We start from the raw sequence: 12,406 nt of genomic DNA on the forward strand, positions 1-12,406 counted from the left end.
AAGGACACTGCTTATTTGGCTGGAAGGTAACTCAGTGAATGGTTTATGAAGCTTTGTAAGTAAAGTAAGTGAGCAAAGGTATGGATGCTGCTTACTGGGTCGGATGAGCAGGTATGCTGTCCTGATTAATTTTATAAGGATGTTTATAAGTAATGTAAGCGAGCAAAGGTATGGACGCTGCTTATTGGACAGGATGAGTAGTATGCTGTCCTGATTAACATTATAAGGATGTTTATAAGTAAAGTAAGTGAGCAATGGAATGGGCGCTGCTTACTGGAGCAGGATGAACAGGTACGCTGTCATGATTAAAATTGCAAAGATGTTTATGCTGTGTTTAGAATCTACTACACTATGTCCAGTTGTGTTTAACAAATTTTGGTTATCAAAGTTATGTTATGGAAGTTTTAATAAAGGTCATCAAGTGTCATTCGGTGTGTTGTGTTTATTGAAGGGGATTGGAACAAATGTAACTTGGCAACAAGCCAAGTTGTCCTGGGACATCTTCAAGGGGTGTTAGGTTGATATTAATGGGAGTTCAATGGTTTGGGGAGGTGCAAGGGTTAAACGGTGGGAGGGTTGATTGGAAGTAAATGAGATAAGGTTGGGAGGTGCTTAAGGGATTTAGATGAGTGTAGCTGGGTAAGTAATCACATTTTGGCATGAACTTGCTACCCTCCCACCCTCCCTTTTTTGTTGGCGGATTGGTGGGATTGTGGTTATTTTATTCCGGTAGGTGGAGAAGAGGGACAGGCTTGCCCTCTTATGTTCCCCTTCTGGTGTCTGGTGGTGCATTTCAAGGAGTTCTTGTTGAATAGATAAGCAGGCAGAGGTAAGGATGCTGCTTATTTGGTTGGAAGGTAATTCAGTGAATGGTTTATGAAGCTTCATAAGTAAAGTAAGTGAGCAAAGATATGGATCCTGCTTATTAGGTCGGATGAGCAGGTACGCTGTCCTGATTAATTTTATAAGGATATTTATAAGTAAAGTAAGCAAGCAAAGGTATGGACGCTTTTTACTGGACAGGATTAGCAGGTACATTGTCCTGATTAACATTATAAGGATGTTTATAAGTAAAGTAAGTGAGCAAAGGTACGGGCGCTGCTTACTGGGGCAGGATGAGCAGGTACGCTGTCCTGATTAGCATTGCAAAGATGTTTATGCTGTGTTTAGAATCATTTACACTATGTCCAGTTGTATTTAACAAATTTTGGTAATCAAAGTAATGTTATGGAAGTTTTAATAAAGGCCGTCAAATGTAATTTGGTGTGTTGTGTTTATTGAAGGGGACCGGGACAAGTACTATTTACAGAACTGTATTATGTTGCAGCTGTAATATACTGCTGGCATAAATTGAAGCCTGTAAAATAGAGCTAATGGTGACTGTGTATAGTATGTAGTATGTGTGCTATGTATTGGGTTTTCCAAATAAAAAATGTAGAAATGGCTGCTTTCCATTGTCAGTGTAAATAAACCTAATACTAACCAGGACAACCTGATCCAGTACCTGTCAATAGTCTGATATGTGCAGTTAATAATCTGTATGTGTTGGGTATGCATTGACCAACTACCTGTTTCCAGATTCCTGGAAAACTTTATTGAAGAAAACTGTAGCCTTATAATCCATGATTCCATATGGTATCATACTCCACTATCCATTACTCTTTCAAGAAAACAGAAAGTATTTTCTGAAGTGTAGTGTGACCATTGTACTTTCTAGTTGAATTTAATATCTTCCTCTTTCTTCTCCATTTTTCCTCTTTAAATTTATTGCATTATATTTCTAATTGATTACTTTCTCATCTCAAGTCATCAGTTTGAAAAGTTTATCTGCTATATACTCTTGTACTTTCTATGTTTATCTGTCCAATAACCATAGTAGAATTGCTGTGGACTGCTTTGAATTGCATTTTCCCCTTCACTTTTATCGAGTAATCAAATTCTACTCTGACTTCTACTGTTGGTATGAAATACAGTTCATACAGTGGTAGTGTATAGTTTTTGCACATGGAGTCAGGCCCATTTATGATGAACTCTGTTAATTTCATCACAGATATTCAGGTTGTATGTACTCTCTTATTTCTGCTGTTGCTATGACTGCAAAGGCCTTTTCTGCTGTCTTCAAGTCGATTCCATCAAAATGGTATCTTTCCTTAAAGTTTTTGAATTTCTGATAAAATAACTTGTACTATTTTGCATCAAACCTCAGTTACCATTTCTCTGGTCATCTACTCTTTTTATATTTTGCTTTAGGTATACGCTTTCCTTCTGATGCTTTTATGTTATCAATCTTATTCCAGTGCTAAAAGATAAAACTCCTGTTGCATTCCATGGTTAGTCATATACTATTTTGAGGCATGACTAGTGGCATATTTTAATCCACTCTCCATTTTTGATGTAAGTATTATTCGTTATGTAAATCACAAAAAAACTTTTAGAAGTGCCAGGAAATCTAATGCTTGTTAAGACAAGTCTGAAATATTGTCATATAGCGCTATCAAGAGTGCACTCAATTTCTTTTCTAAATAAAATCACATGACCTCTGAATTGTTTGCCTTGCTGTATTATTTATTTATTTATTTATTTATTTATTTATTTATTGGGGGTTTAAATTGGGTGGCATATGACATCCTTGAATAATAACATATTAAAAACATATATTTGTTTGGCCAGTCAAAGTATTAGTTTACTATAAAGTACTGACCATTATAGTATAAAGAATTTATAAGGAGAAATCAATAAAATTATTAGTCTATTATGAAATATAAAGTTGAGGCCTTATCATATCTAACCGTTATAGTTATAATCGCCACATTACAGATTAATGAGGGTGGCACAGTAGAACCTTGTATCACTAAATTGCAAACTTGTGGACATTTCTGTTGGCTCTTTAGACAATAATTTAAATAATTCTGCTTGAAAACCATTTAACTTGGACACTTAACTGCTTCTAATTATATTGTTGTAGTATGCATATCCTGTAAAAAGTACTGAAATAGGACTAACAATTCTCAATATTCAAAGAATAAATCATTGTCATCCTGAAAATGAGTTATGAAGGTAAAACTGGCAGTAATTTGTTTCATTATGTATCCTGATGAGTGAATCCTTAACATGTTTTAAAAAGCTCTTGATATTAGTGTGTACAATCCTTCTAGCTCATTTTAAAGTGTCCTTTTACATGTGCTTTAAAGAGTCAAGTACTATTCCTTTTGACAAATTTTATAAGATACTGATACAAAGAATAGCACTACAGATAATGCTGTAGATGTCCTGAAATTAGGCATTTTTTGGCTCTAGATTTTTTAGGAGATTATTTTAATAAGCTTTATTAACCAACCCTGCCTCTGTGCCACTAAACAAATAGTGTAAGCTGTTAGTTTGGAATGTAAAGTAGAGGTGTTAAATATCACATAATAATAGATTAGCATTATTGTTTCCACTGTGTAATATTTGACATTTGAGTATTTATTCCTAAAGTCAGCTAAAAAAACTTGTTAGATTTTGTGAGAATTTGGATTAGTCTTCAATGTGTAGTAGACTTGGGATGCACATTTCTAAATTCAAGGAGAAAACAATAGTCTGATAAGGCATGCAGGTAATAGCACAGATTTTCGTACAATTAACATGACTTGATACCAGATATATTATATGTATTGTATTGGCTTCACAAGGCTCTGTGTTACAAGGAGAGAAAATGCAGAGATGTTTCTGTAACTTTTAATGATGTATGAATGACAGTTGACAATGAATTTGTGAGTTTTATTAATAAACTACATTTTCACATAAAGTGGCTATAAACAGTGACTGCATCATTGAATTAAATAAGATATCAGGAAAATAAAATATCAGGAACTATCTTTATCAACATAATAATGTTTCATAAATGTTTGCATTTTACAGGTCCATACACGCAAATGATTTCTTGCCCATCCTGATCTCAGACAAATTTAACAGAGAATTGATTAATTCATTGAGGATGATTCTGGGCATGTTGGTGAAGGGAACAGAGGGGATGAGGAAATGATGGGTAGGTATGGTGTTAAAGGAATGCAGAAGGTCAGATGGTAGTGGATTTTGCAAAAAGGATGGACATGGCTGTGGTAAATACATATTTTAACAAGAGGTTGTATGTACTCTCTTATTTCTGCTGTTGCTATGACTGCAAAGGCCTTTTCTGCTGTCTTCAAGTCGATTCCATCAAAATGGTATCTTTCCTTAAAGTTTTTGAATTTCTGATAAAATAACTTGTACTATTTTGCATCAAACCTCAGTTACCATTTCTCTGGTCATCTACTCTTTTTATATTTTGCTTTAGGTATACGCTTTCCTTCTGATGCTTTTATGTTATCAATCTTATTCCAGTGCTAAAAGATAAAACTCCTGTTGCATTCCATGGTTAGTCATATACTATTTTGAGGCATGACTAGTGGCATATTTTAATCCACTCTCCATTTTTGATGTAAGTATTATTCGTTATGTAAATCACAAAAAAACTTTTAGAAGTGCCAGGAAATCTAATGCTTGTTAAGACAAGTCTGAGATATTGTCATATAGCGCTATCAAAAGTGCGCTCAATTTCTTTTCTAAATAAAATCACATGACCTCTGACTTGTTTGCCTTGCTGTATTATTTATTTATTTATTTATGTATTTATTTATTGGGGGTTTAAATTGGGTGGCATATGACATCCTTGAATAATAACATATTAAAAACATATATTTGTTTGGCCAGTCAAAGTATTAGTTTACTATAAAGTACTGACCATTATAGTATAAAGAATTTATAAGGAGAAATCAATAAAATTATTAGTCTATTATGAAATATAAAGTTGAGGCCTTATCATATCTAACCGTTATAGTTATAATCGCCACATTACAGATTAATGAGGGTGGCACAGTAGAACCTTGTATCACTAAATTGCAAACTTGTGGACATTTCTGTTGGCTCTTTAGACAATAATTTAAATAATTCTGCTTGAAAACCATTTAACTTGGACACTTAACTGCTTCTAATTATATTGTTGTAGTATGCATATCCTGTAAAAAGTACTGAAATAGGTCTAACAATTCTCAATATTCAAAGAATAAATCATTGTCATCCTGAAAATGAGTTATGAAGGTAAAACTGGCAGTAATTTGTTTCATTATGTATCCTGATGAGTGAATCCTTAACATGTTTTAAAAAGCTCTTGATATTAGTGTGTACAATCCTTCTAGCTCATTTTAAAGTGTCCTTTTACACGTGCTTTAAAGAGTCAAGTACTATTCCTTTTGACAAATTTTATAAGATACTGATACAAAGAATAGCACTACAGATAATGCTGTAGATGTCCAGAAATTAGGCATTTTTTGGCTCTAGATTTTTTAGGAGATTATTTTAATAAGCTTTATTAACCAACCCTGCCTCTGTGCCACTAAACAAATAGTGTAAGCTGTTAGTTTGGAATGTAAAGTAGAGGTGTTAAATATCACATAATAATAGATTAGCATTATTGTTTCCACTGTGTAATATTTGACATTTGAGTATTTATTCCTAAAGTCAGCTAAAAAAACTTGTTAGATTTTGTGAGAATTTGGATTAGTCTTCAATGTGTAGTAGACTTGGGATGCACATTTCTAAATTCAAGGAGAAAGCAATAGTCTGATAAGGCATGCAGGTAATAGCACAGATTTTCGTACAATTAACATGACTTGATACCAGATATATTATATGTATTGTATTGGCTTCACAAGGCTCTGTGTTACAAGGAGAGAAAATGCAGAGATGTTTCTGTAACTTTTAATGATGTATGAATGACAGTTGACAATGAATTTGTAAGTTTTATTAATAAACTACATTTTCACATAAAGTGGCTATAAACAGTGACTGCATCATTGAATTAAATAAGATATCAGGAAAATAAAATATCAGGAACTATCTTTATCAACATAATAATGTTTCATAAATGTTTGCATTTTACAGGTCCATACACGCAAATGATTTCTTGCCCATCCTGATCTCAGACAAATTTAACAGAGAATTGATTAATTCATTGAGGATGATTCTGGGCATGTTGGTGAAGGGAACAGAGGGGATGAGGAAATGATGGGTAGGTATGGTGTTAAAGGAATGCAGAAGGTCAGATGGTAGTGGATTTTGCAAAAAGGATGGACATGGCTGTGGTAAATACATATTTTAACAAGAGGGAGGAGCATAGGGTAACATACAAGAGTGGAGGAAGATGCGCACAGGCGGATTATATCTTATGTAGGAGGGCCAGTCTGAAGGAGATTGGAAACTGTAAAGTGGTGATCGAGGAAAGTGTAGTTAGACAGCATAGGATGGTGGTTTGTAAGAAGACTTTGGTGATCAAGAAGAGGAGGAGGAGTGTGAGGGCAACACCAAGGATCAAATGGTGGAAATTGAAAAAGGGTAATTGTGAGGTGGAGCTCAGGGAAGAGTTAAGACAGGCACTGGGTGGCAGTGAAGAGTTACGAAATAGCTGGGTAACTACAGCAGAGCTAATAAGAGAGACAACTAGAAAGGTGCTTGGTATGACATCTGGACAGAGGAAGGATGACAAGGAGACATGGTGCTGGAATGAGGAAGTACAGGAGAGTGTACAGAGGAAGAGGTTGGCAAAGAAGAAGTGGGATTGTCAGAGAGATGAAGAAAGTAGACAAGAGTATAAGGAGACGAGGTGCATGGCAAAGAGAGAGGTGGTGAAGGCTAAGGATAAGGCTTATGAAGAGTTGTATAAAAGTTTGGACACCAAGTACCGATTGGCTAGACTGAGGGACCGAGCTAGGAAAGATGTGCAGCAGGTAAAGGTGATAAAGGATAATGAGGGAAACATACTTACAAGCGAGGAGAGTGTGTTGAGCAGATGGAAAGAGTATTTTGAGGGGTTGATGAATGAAGAGAATAAGAGGGAGAGAAGGTTGGATGATGTGGGGATAGTGAATCATGAAGTGCAATGGATTAGCTAGGAGGAAGTAAGGATAGCTATGAAGAGGGTGAAGAATTGAAAGGCTGTTGGTCCAGATGACATACCTGTGGAAGCATGGAGATGTTTAGGTCAAATGGCAGTAGAGTTTGTAACCAGATTGTTTAATGAAATTTTGGAATGTGAGAGGATGCCTGAGGAATGGAGAAAAAGTGTTTTGGTACCGATTTTTAAGAATAAGGGTGATGTGCAGAGCTGTAGTAACTACAGGGGGAGTAAATTGATCAGTCACAGCATGAAGTTATGGGAAAGAGTAGTGGAAGCCAGGTTAAGAAGGGACGTGATGATTAGTGATCAGCAGTATGGTTTCATGCAGGGAAAGAGAACTACAGATGCAATGTTTTCTCTGAGAGTGTTGATGGAGAAGTACAGGGAAGATCAGAAGGAGTTGCATTATGTTTCTGTAGACTTAGAGAAAGCATATGACAGAGTGCCTAGAGAGGAGTTGTGGTATTGTATGAGGAAGTCGGGAGTGTTAGAGAAGTATGTAAGAGTGGTACAGGATATGTACGAGGGTAGTGTGACAGTGGTGAAATCTGCAGTGGGAGTGGCGGATGCGTTTAAGGTGGAGGTGGGATTACATCAAGGATCAGCTCTGAGCCCTTCCTTATTTACAGTGGTGGTGATGAACAGGTTGACAGACGAGATCAGACAGGAGTATCCGTGGACTATGATGTTTGCAGATGACATTGTGATCTGTAGTGAGAGTAGGGAACAGGTAGAGGAGACCCTGGAGAGATGGATATATGTTCTAGAAAGAAGAGGAATGAAGGTCAGCAGGACTAAGACAGAATATATGTGTGTGAATGAGAGGGAGGATAGAGGAATGGTGAGGATGCAAGGAGTAGAAGTGGCAAAGGTGGATGAGTTTAAATACTTAGGCTCAACAGTTCAGAGTAATGGTGAGTGTGGAATAGAGGTGAAGAACAGATTACAGGCAGGATGGAGTGGGTGGAGAAGAGTGTCAGGAGTGATTTGTGACAGACGCGTACCAGTAAGAGTGATAGGGAAGGTCTACAAGAGGGTAGTGAGACCAGATGTTATATGGGTTGGAGACAGTGGCATTGACCAAATGGCAGGAGTTAGAGCTGGATGTGGCAGAGTTAAAGATGTTAAGATTTGCACTGGGTGTGACAAGGGTGGACAGGATTAGGAATAAGTATATTAGAGGGTCAGCCCAGGTTGGAAGGTTTGGAGACAAAGCCAGAGAGGCAAGATTACATTGGATTGGACGTGCTGAGGAGAGATGCTGAGTATATTGGGGAAAGGATGCTAAGGATGAAGCTACCAGGTAACCGGAAAAGAGGAAGGCCTAAGATAAGGTTTATGGATGTGCTGAGAGAGGACATGCAGGTGGTTGGTGTGACAGAGCAAGATGCAGAGGACAGGAAGAAATGGAAACAGATGATCTGCTGTGGTGACCTCTAACGGGAACAGCCGAAATATGATGATGATGATGTTTGAGGATGATTCTTCTTTTGCATACACATATAGCTAACACAGTCCATACATTCTAAAACACATTTTCTTTTTCAAATGATTTACTGCTGGTTAATGGAAGGAATAATACTAGTAGTAACATAAAAGAGGATCTGCAAAGCACAGTTTCCAAGCACTTTTAGGCCTTGTTGCAATTATACCTCTTTTTACTTAACAAATATAGTTTTCATTAATTTTCATCCCTATATGTAGTGACTATAGCCAACGTTCACTAAGGTAAGACTATCTGGTTGAATATAAATTACATCTCCACTCATGCAACAACCCAGTTTATAAGTTAGCCAAGATCTCAGAATTAGCACTTTTCATTATCACAGCCATTATCCATAAAGGATTAAGTGATAATATAATAAAAATGTATGTAGTGATATGATGCCACAACAGTGAATCATTTGTTATACTTACACTGTGTACTGTAGCTCAGAAAGGGTCTGGGCACTGTTGAACCCGTAAGATGTCTACTTAATTGGTGTGGTACAACTTGAAGATACATCAGTTAACGTGCTGACTGCATGGGGTGGATTTGCATGGCTAATTAATAATATACGTATCCATCATTTGATAGGACATTATTTAAAAAAAGTACACATTACATAAATTGTTCACATGACATAAAACATGATGTATATAATGTGAGAGTTAGTTTTGACAACAACGGCAGCAAAAGAATAAGCTAGGAAATGATGAATTGATGAAGAAAATATTTAAATCAGAAAATATGGTTCATGTAATTCCACTATGGAATTAATAAAGTTAAGATCAGAAGGAAGCTGCTGAATGAATATCACAGAGGAAAAAATAACTGTGTGTATTACATATAGTTACTCCTCTCAGTCTGAATCAAAGGACTGGTGTTACCTACAGACTAAAAATGAATCATCACTTTTCAAATATCATCAAATGCATAATCTCACTAAAAATCAAATTAAACAGGACAAAAGAATGCTAAACAACTTAGCAACAACCGCACCAATATAACTCCCAGAAATTATAGAGAACTATAATCCACTTGTTAAAACCAGGTTAGACGACAACCCCAGCTCTAACCACAGTCAACTCTACTGACAGTATTGAATCCCAATTTAACTCTCACTTTATCAGTTCTATCCTATCCCTTGTAAAAACACAACAGCAATACCCCTCTATCTATACCTACGCAATCAATAGACAATACTGAATCCTTCTCAATAAAACCTATACAATCAAACTTCATGTAATGCTATGAGGTAGTGTTATTTGTGCCAGGGATAGTAGGCCAGTGCAAGTGTAACATATGCCAGCATAGCTAGCTGGAGTTTTGTAAATAATTTTATGTCATTTGACTATCACACTGATTTGTACAGATGCTTGTGTTACAAATGTATTGGTAAAGTTGCTTGTGTTAAAAATGCATCATCAGTGGATCCTGCTGGACAGAAAAGAGCTATACATGTATGTCAGATAGTATTATTAGAACTGAATAAATGTATATGTTGTAACAGAATTCTAGAAGGGAAGAGGTTAATCTCAGTCCAGTTAATCTTGAAAAATAAATTGAAAATGAAATGGATTGGTTTAAGCCATTAAAATTTTATCTTACACGTCTGATTGCAGCCAGAGACAAAAAATATCTAGGAAAAACACGACAAGGAATCTTACTGTATTGTCTTTAGGAGTGAACTAAGTGCTACCCTGGAATGGTGGAAGGCTTTGAAAAAGTTTTATAGCTTTCAGATGCTGCAACAGATCTTAGCAAAGCTTTGGGTGTGTATTGTAGCAGAGTCAAGTGACTAGATGTGATGCCATTCTATAACTAGCACTGAAATTAATCTTTAGATATTACTGAGAGATATTTTGGAATGCTTGCAGCAGTCCTTTGTTTTTCAGAACCTGACAGAAAAGATCTCTCACAGATATCTCACACAACCTCACACCTTATCTTGCCTTGTTGTAGTAAGTAACTCAACACTCATCATCTTGTCTTGCTGTAGTAAGTAACTTAACTAGGGAACAGTAATTCTTTCAACAGTCAGGACCATATAGTGAGATTAATTTTAAGTATTGTTTTTTTTTCTGCATCTGTGTGAATCTATCCAACAGTGCTATTTTTTATCCAAAAAGTGAAACACAATGACACCCACCAGGGCAGAATCGAAAAAGAATTCTGAACACTACAAAGACCAGCCGCCAATCCAACAAGATGACTCACAGCGAAGTAAACAGCAGTTTATTAAAGTAGGCAAAAACAAATAAATTCCAGAACTGTAGGACTACAGTTCTGGAATTTATTTGTTTTTGCCTACTTTAATAAACTGCTGTTTACTTCGCTGTGAGTCATCTTGTTGGATTGGCGGCTGGTCTTTGTAGTGCTATTTTTTATATTTCCACTGACTGAAACTCTGGTGTTTATTGTAACTAAGTATTCAGTAGTCTTGTGTTTTTTTTATTTTCTTATTCATTATTAAACATTGGTGTACCTTTCATTGTAGCTGGTCTTTTAAAGAATACTTTTAACATCTTAAATGTGCTTATCTTTATTTTAGTGACACTGTGGCAGCTCCTGCAAGCTTTGTTGCATTGGTCAAACTCTACCAGTTGTATTAGTATTAATTTTACGCAGTATAATTAGTTACCCTTGTATGAGCCTTAGAGTAGCTGACTGGTGACAGTGTAATTACTTTATAGTATGGGCAGAGGGGACACAGCTAGTAAATCTGTGCTAACCTTTCCCTGGTGTGTGTGTGTGTGTTTGTGTGTGTGTGTGTGTGTGTGTGTGTGTGTGTGTGTGTGTGTGTGTGTGTGTGTGTAGATCAAACATCCAAGTGTGTGTCAGCTACTGGAAACACGGATACAGTGCTCCAGTGTGGTCAGTGTGGATTCTAGTTTGGGGTCTGGAAAGAGAGAAAGAGAATGCATCCCCAGGTCTGGAGTGTATTCCCTGTGTGCGCTTAAGGGAAACTGTGCTTAGTGCAGAGAGCTGCATCTGAAAATACTGTGTGAATCCATTTTTTGCTCCTAGGGGCTGTCCCTTACCAGTGTCAGTGGTGAAGATTGAGGCTCCTTGATTACTGGCCCAGAGTAGGGACTGTCACACTTAAGCTTCTGTCAAAATTAATAACCCTCATTCCTTGCTGCTGACCAGTTTCCCAATGAATTTATGGAAATAGCATTAGATGCTTTTTCCTATCCCATATCCATCCTAATAAACTAGTCTATCTCCTAACAATATGTCACAAAACTCTGGAAAGCCTCTTATATCATCTCTCTACATAAAGTCGGCACCTCTACAGAATTCACAAATTGCTATCCAATAGCTATTCTTTACCCTATAGTAAAAATCCTCAAAAAAATGCATCCACATGCAGCTACTTGACTGTCTGATAAAGCATAACCTCCTATCTGCATCCTATAGATTTAGACCAAAGCATAGCCCTACCATTGCCCTTGTCAATTCTACTAACTCATTTAACCAGGTAAAAAATTTAGGCTGCCTGGTCACTACTGTCTTTCTTGATATGTTAAAAGCCTTTGACACAGTTTCCTATCAGAAACTGCTAAATGAACTAGTCTCCTGAAACCTCTCCCAAATGGCCCGCTGCTGGTTTCATAGCTATCTATCTGACCGACAAGAGGCAGTAAAGTGACAAGATGAACTTTCCACCCATTTACCTGACTCTGTCTGTGTACCTCAAGGATCAATTATCGGACATTATTATGTATCATTTTAGCCAAAAACTCATCACTGCTACCATTGGCATTGAGACAACTCCTCCCTCATATGCAAGCTACCACCTTATCAGACCTCCTTCAAACAACACAGAAAGTCTTACTTGACACTGAAAACTACCTCTCTAACTCCTAATTAGTTCTTTATCCTAGTAAAACAAAACCCATGCTCTTCACAAGTAGCAAATCTCACAGTCATAATCCTCCCTTCACCAT

The sequence above is a fragment of the Protopterus annectens genome, chromosome 1.part2, assembly GCF_019279795.1.
Source record: "Protopterus annectens isolate FY-2018-M chromosome 1.part2, PAN1.0, whole genome shotgun sequence".
Classification (NCBI taxonomy): domain Eukaryota; kingdom Metazoa; phylum Chordata; order Ceratodontiformes; family Protopteridae; genus Protopterus; species Protopterus annectens.